Source organism: Palaemon carinicauda, chromosome 7 (genome assembly GCF_036898095.1).
Source record: "Palaemon carinicauda isolate YSFRI2023 chromosome 7, ASM3689809v2, whole genome shotgun sequence".
NCBI lineage: Eukaryota > Metazoa > Arthropoda > Malacostraca > Decapoda > Palaemonidae > Palaemon > Palaemon carinicauda.
Genome location: NC_090731.1, coordinates 128,928,834 through 128,936,333, shown reverse-complemented (window position 1 = coordinate 128,936,333; position 7,500 = coordinate 128,928,834).

Here is a 7,500-nt window from a genome sequence, read left to right as displayed (position 1 = left end):
GAAAAAACTGTTGCAGGAAAAATGAAGCCTATTCGACTTCCCTTAGGATGAATCCAATATACAAGCGTAAAATTGATTTTGTTTCACTTTCCTAAAACTATAAAAGTTGAAATAAAAGAATTGAAATAGTATGCATTATTTTTCATCAAACACCAGAGTGAAATAATGCAACAAGGCTGATTATATGCAGAGAGAGGAGGGCGCAGACAATACATATTCATTACATATCGACATGATGAATTTTAGGGAGAGGGAAAGAAAAAAAATAAATAATGTAGAAAAGAGATGAATATGAGAACATATACAAATGTTTTTGAAAATTCTTGAACAGGATATAAAGTTTCAATAACTGTAAACAAAAAATATAATTTATAAAGAAGTATAAGGAATAAAAGGGCTAGAATTTCGATAAAGGAAAGAATTTCGTCGAAAAGAGAGAGAGAGAGAGAGAGAGAGAGAGAGAGAGAGAGAGAGAGAGAGAGAGTCCCCAAAAGGCAGAGGAAATGGAAAGTAACTCATATCTCGAGTTGCAAGACAAAACTTGGGAAATTTATCAGATGGCGAGGCACAAGGCTTTTATGGAGGGACGGGCCAACAAGGCTGTGGAGGTACCTACTGCCATCGCTTCTGCTTCGTTATATAAGTTAAAAGTCTTCGTGTTGTACTTTTTTTTAGCTAAAAAAGAAGTAAAATATTCTGAGTCATTTCCTAGTGGAAGTTAACTTTCTCCTGATGATTTAAAACAGAATGAACTAAGCACTCTCTGTTGTTCCAATTTAAAAGACTGATCACTTAATGGTTCTATTTCTCCTCTAGAAAGAAGTAAATATCCTAAGTCATTCTTAGTGGAAGTTAACTTTCTCCTGATGATTTAAAACTGAATGAACAATGCACTCTCTGTTGTTCCAATTTGAAAGACCGATCACTTGATGGTTCTATTTCTCCTCTAGAAAGAAGTAAATATCCTAAGTTATTTCCTAGTGAAAGTTAACTTTTTCCTGATGATTTAAAACTGAATGAACTAAGCACTCTCTGTTGTTCCAATGTGAAGACTGATCACTTAATGGTTCTATTTCTCCTCTAGAAAGAAGTAAATATCCTAAGTCATTTCCTAGTGGAAGTTAACTTTCTCCTGATGTTTTAAAACTGAATGAACAATGCACTCTGTTGTTCCAATTTGAAAGACTGATCACTTAATGGTTCTATTTCTCCTCTAGAAAGAAGTAAATATCCTAAGTAATTTTTTAGTGGAAGTTAACTTTCTCCTGATGATTTAAAACTGAATAAACTAAGCACTTTCTGTTGTTCCAATTTGAAAGACTGATCACTTAATGGTTCTATTTCTCCTCTAGAAAGAAGTAAATATCCTAAGTCATTTCCTAGTGGAAGTTAACTTTCTCCTGATGATTTAAAACTGAATGAACTAAGCACTCTCTGTTGTTCCAGTTTGAAAGACTGATCACTTAATGGTTCTATTTCTCCACTAGAAAGAAGTAAATATTCCGAGTCATTTCATATTGTAAGTTATCTTTTTCCTGATGATTTAAAACTGAATGAACTAAGCACTTTCTGTTGTTCCAATATGAAAGACTGATCACTTAATGGTTCTATTTCTCCTCTAGAAAGAATTAAATATCCTAAGTCATTTCCTAGTAGAAGTTAACTTTCTCCTGATGATTTAAAAACTGAATGAACAATGCACTCTCTGTTGTTCCAATTTGAAAGACTGATCACTTAATGGTTCTATTTCTCCTCTAGAAAGAAGTAAATATCCAAAGTCATTTCCTAGTGGAAGTTAACTTTCTCCTGATGATTTAAAACTGAATGAACTAAGCACTCTCTGTTGTTCCAGTTTGAAAGACTGATCACTTAATGGTTCTATTTCTCCCCTAGAAAGAAGTAAATATCCTAAGTCATTTCTTAGTGGAAGTTACCTTTCTCCTGATGATTTAAAACTGAATGAACTAAGCACTTTCTGTTGTTCCAATGTGAAAGACTGATCACTTAATGGTTCTATTTCTCCTCTAGAAAGAAGTAAATATCCTAAGTAATTTTTTAGTGGAAGTTAACTTTCTCCTGATGATTTAAAACTGAATGAACAATACACTCTCTGTATTTCCAATTTGAAAGACTGATCACTTAATGGTTCTATTTCTCCTCTAGAAAAAAGTAAATATCCTAAGTCATTTCCTAGTGGAAGTTAACTTTCTCCTGATGATTTAAACCTGAATGAACTAAGCACTTTCTGTTGTTCCAATTTGAAAGACTGATCACTTAATAGTTCTATTTCTCCTTCAGAAAGAAGTAAATATTCCGAGTCATTTCATATTGTAAGTTATCTTTTTCCTGATGATTTAAAACTGAATGAACAATGCACACTCTGTTGTTCCAATTTGAAAGACGCATCCCTTACTGATTCTATATATGTCATGTAGTCTCTGTCTCTCTCCATACTTCCTTTTTATTAGATGTCTTTCTCTTTCCACTTACGTAGAAGATTAACAGTGAGTTTAATGGCCTTCCTGGAAGGTTTCATGAGAATGTGTGGTTGTTATTAATGACTTCTCTCAGTTATTACTGCAACAAATTGGGTGAAATTAAAGTGTTTCCTTCTTTTTTTCTTACGTTCATAAGAATGTGTAGTAGTTATATATATATATATATATATATATATATATATATATATATATATATATTATTTTAGATATTACTGCTATAAATTAGGGGAAGTTAAAGTCTTTAGCCCTTTTTTTTTCATTAGACCGTTGTTTTATTTGCCCATGAGGTTGGCCACCCAAATCTTTCTTTCTCTACTTTTTTTCTCTAAACCCAGCTCATAGCCGGTACTTGGAGCGAACTAGTTACCTTTGTGAATAATGAATTTTACGATATGAAAAGGATTGATGATGGTAATAAATCTTATAATATGATACAATTTAGCTGATTCAATCAGTTTGGAAACATCCATTGTAATTTCGGGCCAAATATTGCCCACGCTGAGGAAGGTTAAATGCTATTAACAGACCATTTCATTAACGATCACAAAAAGATTTTAACAAAATCTATTTTCATATTCAGTCCAGAGTCAAAACTATTCTGATTTCAGTAAAATGAAATCCTTCAATAATAAAGGCCGAGTATCACAACGTAATCATTTTGTTTTTATATATAGTTACGTTCTTTTCGCTCGTATTATTATTATTATTATTATTATTATTATTATTATTATTATTATTATTATTATTATTATTATTATTAGATAGTTGATTTATGTGTAATAATATCAATCATTCATTATTATCGTGTTAAAAAGCAAAGACTGTTACGAGAGAATGGAATTTCCACAGCTGGTCCTTCGTCACTGCATCACCCTACTACAGGAGTTTAAAGGTTTAAAGGTTTAAAGGCCGCTCATGAATGGCAGAGGCAAGGACCAGTGACAATTCCCTATCAAGCAGGACAATGCCCTAGAGACTGACCATATAACATATGATCAGTACCCAAGCCCCTCTCAACCCAAGCTAGGACCAAGGAGGGCCAGGCAATGGTTGCTGATGACTCAACAGATAGGCATCCCATCCTTAGTTCAAAAGAATGGTGAGGTTGCAGTGACCAGAGGAGCTGGCGAGTTTGAGCGGGACTCAAACCACAGTCTGGCAATCACATGGTAAGGACGGTACCACAAGGCCACCTCAATAAAGTACAATTTGTTTCAGATATATTAACTGAATTCTGTACATAACTTTTGTCAATATACCTCATTATTTGGGCTGCTAGTGCACCTGCGTCAAGAGATTTCAATCTATCCAATACGACAGTGTCTGTTTCGAAAATTATATATCTATAAAAACAAGCAGGTGATACTATCAGAGATGCTCTGTTAGCTCTTTAATGCTTTTTGACGAGCATCTATAATTCACGCATAAGCTGAATAGGCATTAGCTTGCTTACCATGCTTTCATCTCTCCTATATAATAAAGAGCAAGTGTCTGCCTATATAAATATATAAATATATATATATATATATATATATACATATATATATATATATATATATATGTATATATATATATATATATATATATACACACACAAATGTATATACATATATATGCGCCTACACATATTTATATATAAGAATATATATATATATATATATATATATATATACATACATATATATGTATATATATACATATATATATATAAATATATTATATATATATATATATATATATATATAAATCACAAAAGCCCACGCGGGATGAGCATAACATATGTATTATGGCCACGTAAGGGAAAGTGAAAAGTATTTTCGTCTTATCAGGGATATCAACGGACTCACGATGAAAATAAATATACAACGATGTACACCCAGCACCAAACCGGTGTCGCCTGGCCAGACCTGCCTTGGAGAGATCATGCCCCTCTTGCCCTGAAAGGTGGCCGACGTTAAACAACCGAGCATCGTTAGGATGGTTCGAATGTGAGGAGGAGGGAAATTACCGACATCACTCAAAGAAATGCGATGAAGAGAGAGAAGTTTTTTATTCTTTTAAGAAATGTAATCTAATATTATTTTGAAACCTAATTCATCAAAGATTTTATCATGACTTTTTATTTGAATTTTCTTATCCTATTTCTCTATAAAATTTTCTTGAATAATATTGGAACTAACTATTCATATTAATATTCATAACACGGAAATATCCTTCGTTTGCATTTTCTTATGCAATTCCCCCCCCCCCTCTCTCTCTCTCTCTCTCTCTCTCTCCTCTCTCCTCTCTCTCTCTCTCCACATAATTACACTGTGGCATACGTATTATATGTAGGGGCTAATAATGTATCGTTTGAAATAGCACCTATTGAGTCACCAATCATTAATAAGTGGCCTTTGTTCAAAATTTCGAAGGTAATGAGGTTTAAAGGTTTAGTTGTTGATTTCAGTGTTTTTCTTTGATTTCGATCATGAGCCACGAAGCTAGGTGTGGTTGAGGTTAGCTTTTGACGCGGGCTACTTGGCTGAGGCCCTCTTACAGAAAATAGTATTATTTGCTATATCAATTATATTGGTTTAAGGTTGGAGATTTAAAATGCATCATTAGTTAACATAATCTATATTGTTTCAGAAGTGATTGGTTAAAATAAAATATGTGAAATGATATGCAATGAAAGTTCATTGGTGCATTATTATAGTGATGATGTGGTATATAGAATGTAGGGTATAAAATATTAAACAATCAACTCATTGTTTACTCCTCAAATTATCTGGTTCAGCGTCAATAACCTTAGATGTCAGGTAAACAAAAAAAAAAATAAATAAATAAAACTAATCAATCAATCAATTATCTGGGCAATTTGCTCACTTTCAAGCGAACCCCCTTCCCGGGTGACGATTGCTCAATGCTCAAAGGTTCTATTCTAGCGCACAAGGAAAAATTTCCTTAGCATTGAGTATTCCTATTATTATGATTTTATTTGTCGTTTCATGTCCTGATGTCCAACATCTTAAAAGTCTTCCCCCGGTAAGCTCTTTAAGAAATCCGTTACTCTCGATATTTGTTCAATCAGTCTTTCGTGTATTTACTTCGTTATCTATAGTTTTTGACATAATTTTAAACACATGGAAAGCAAACTGTATGAGATATTGTCATCTTAGTATTTTGTTTTTCATTTACTAAAAAACTTCCACCAGAAGGATCTTATCATAAGTGTGAGACCTTTAAACCTCAAACATTGGGGATGGGTGTAGAAGAATATAACCAGGTAGTTGGGTGATCTTAATGTATGGCTTGACGAGGTTTGATTATTATCATTTATGAAGTGATGTTGATGATGGTAATACCCCTATTGATAACATTTAATATCAATGATTCCAACTTGCAATGAAAACGGGCATATATCGTTCTAACATTGTTTTTAGGTGGTTATTGAACATCTTCGGAAACATGGGATCTTCACCCCGAAAGAAATACAAATCCAACACCAACTTGCTAAGTAGTTAGTGGTCTTGTGTGATCCTTGGGAATATCCAAGTAATATAAGATATTGGATGCAGGTAATTATATATATATATATATATATATATATATATATATATATAGTAAGAAAGGCCGGCACAAGAATTGAAGAGACAGTGAAAGATGGAAATGGAAGGTTGTTAAAAGGAGAGAGAGGAGGCAAGGAAAAGGTGGGCGGAATATTTTGAAAGTTTGCTGAATGTTGAGGATAATAGGGAGGCAGAGATAATTGCTGTTCCAGGTGTTGAGGTGCCAGTGATGGGAGATGAGAATGAGAGAGAGATTACAATAGAGGAAGTGAGGAGAGCACTAGATGAAACGAGAGTAGGAAAAGCATCTGGTATGGATGGTGTGAAAGCTGAGATGTTGAAGGAAGGGGGTGTGACTGTAATTGAATGGTTGGTGAGATTGTTTAATGTGTGTTTTGTGTTGTCAATGGTACCAGTAGATTGGGTCTGTGCATGTATTGTACCACTATATAAGGGTAAGGGAGATGTGCATGAGTGTTGTAATTCAAGAGGTATTAGTTTGTTGAGTGTAGTTGGAAAAGTGTATGGTAGAGTACTGATTAATAGGATTAAGGATAAAACAGAGAATGCAATCTGGGAAGTACAGGGGGGTTTTAGAAGAGGTAAGGGGTTGTATGAATCAGATTTTTACAGTTAGTCAGATATGCGAGAAATATTTAGCAAAAGGTACGGAGGTGTATGTTGCGTTTATGGATCTGGAGAAAGCATATGATAGAGTTAATAGGGAAGCAATGTGGAATGTGATGAGGTTATATGTAGTTGGTGGAAGGTTGTTGCAAGCAGTGAAAAGTTTCTACAAAGGTAGTAAAGCATGTGTTAGAATAGGAAATGAAGTGAGCGATTGGTTTCCGGTGAGAGTGGGGCTGAGACAGGGATGTGTGATGTCGCCGTGGTTGTTAAACTTGTATGTTGATGGAGTGGTGAGAGAGGTGAATGCTCGAGTGCTTGGACGGGGATTAAAAACTGGTAGACGAGAATGATCATGAATGGGAGGGTAAATCAGTTGTTGTTTGCGGATGATACTGTACTGGTAGCAGACACAGAAGAGAAGCTTGACCGACTAGTGACAGAATTTGGAAGGGTGTGTGAGAGAAGGAAGTTGAGAGTTAATGTGGGGTAAGAGTAAGGTTATGAGATGTACGAGAAGGGAAGGTGGTGCAAGGTTGAATGTCATGTTGAATGGAGAGTTACTTGAGGAGGTGGATCAGTTTAAGTACTTGGGGTCTGTTGTTGCAGCAAATGGTGGAGTGGAAGCAGATGTACGTCAGAGAGTGAATGAAGGTTGCAAAGTGTTGGGGGCAGTTAAGGGAGTTGTAAAAAAATAGAGGGTTGGGCATGAATGTAAAGAGAGTTCTATATGAGGAAGTGATTGTACCAACTGTGATGTATGGATCGGAGTTGTGGGGAATGAAAGTGATGGAGAGACAGAAATTGAATGTGTTTCAGATGAA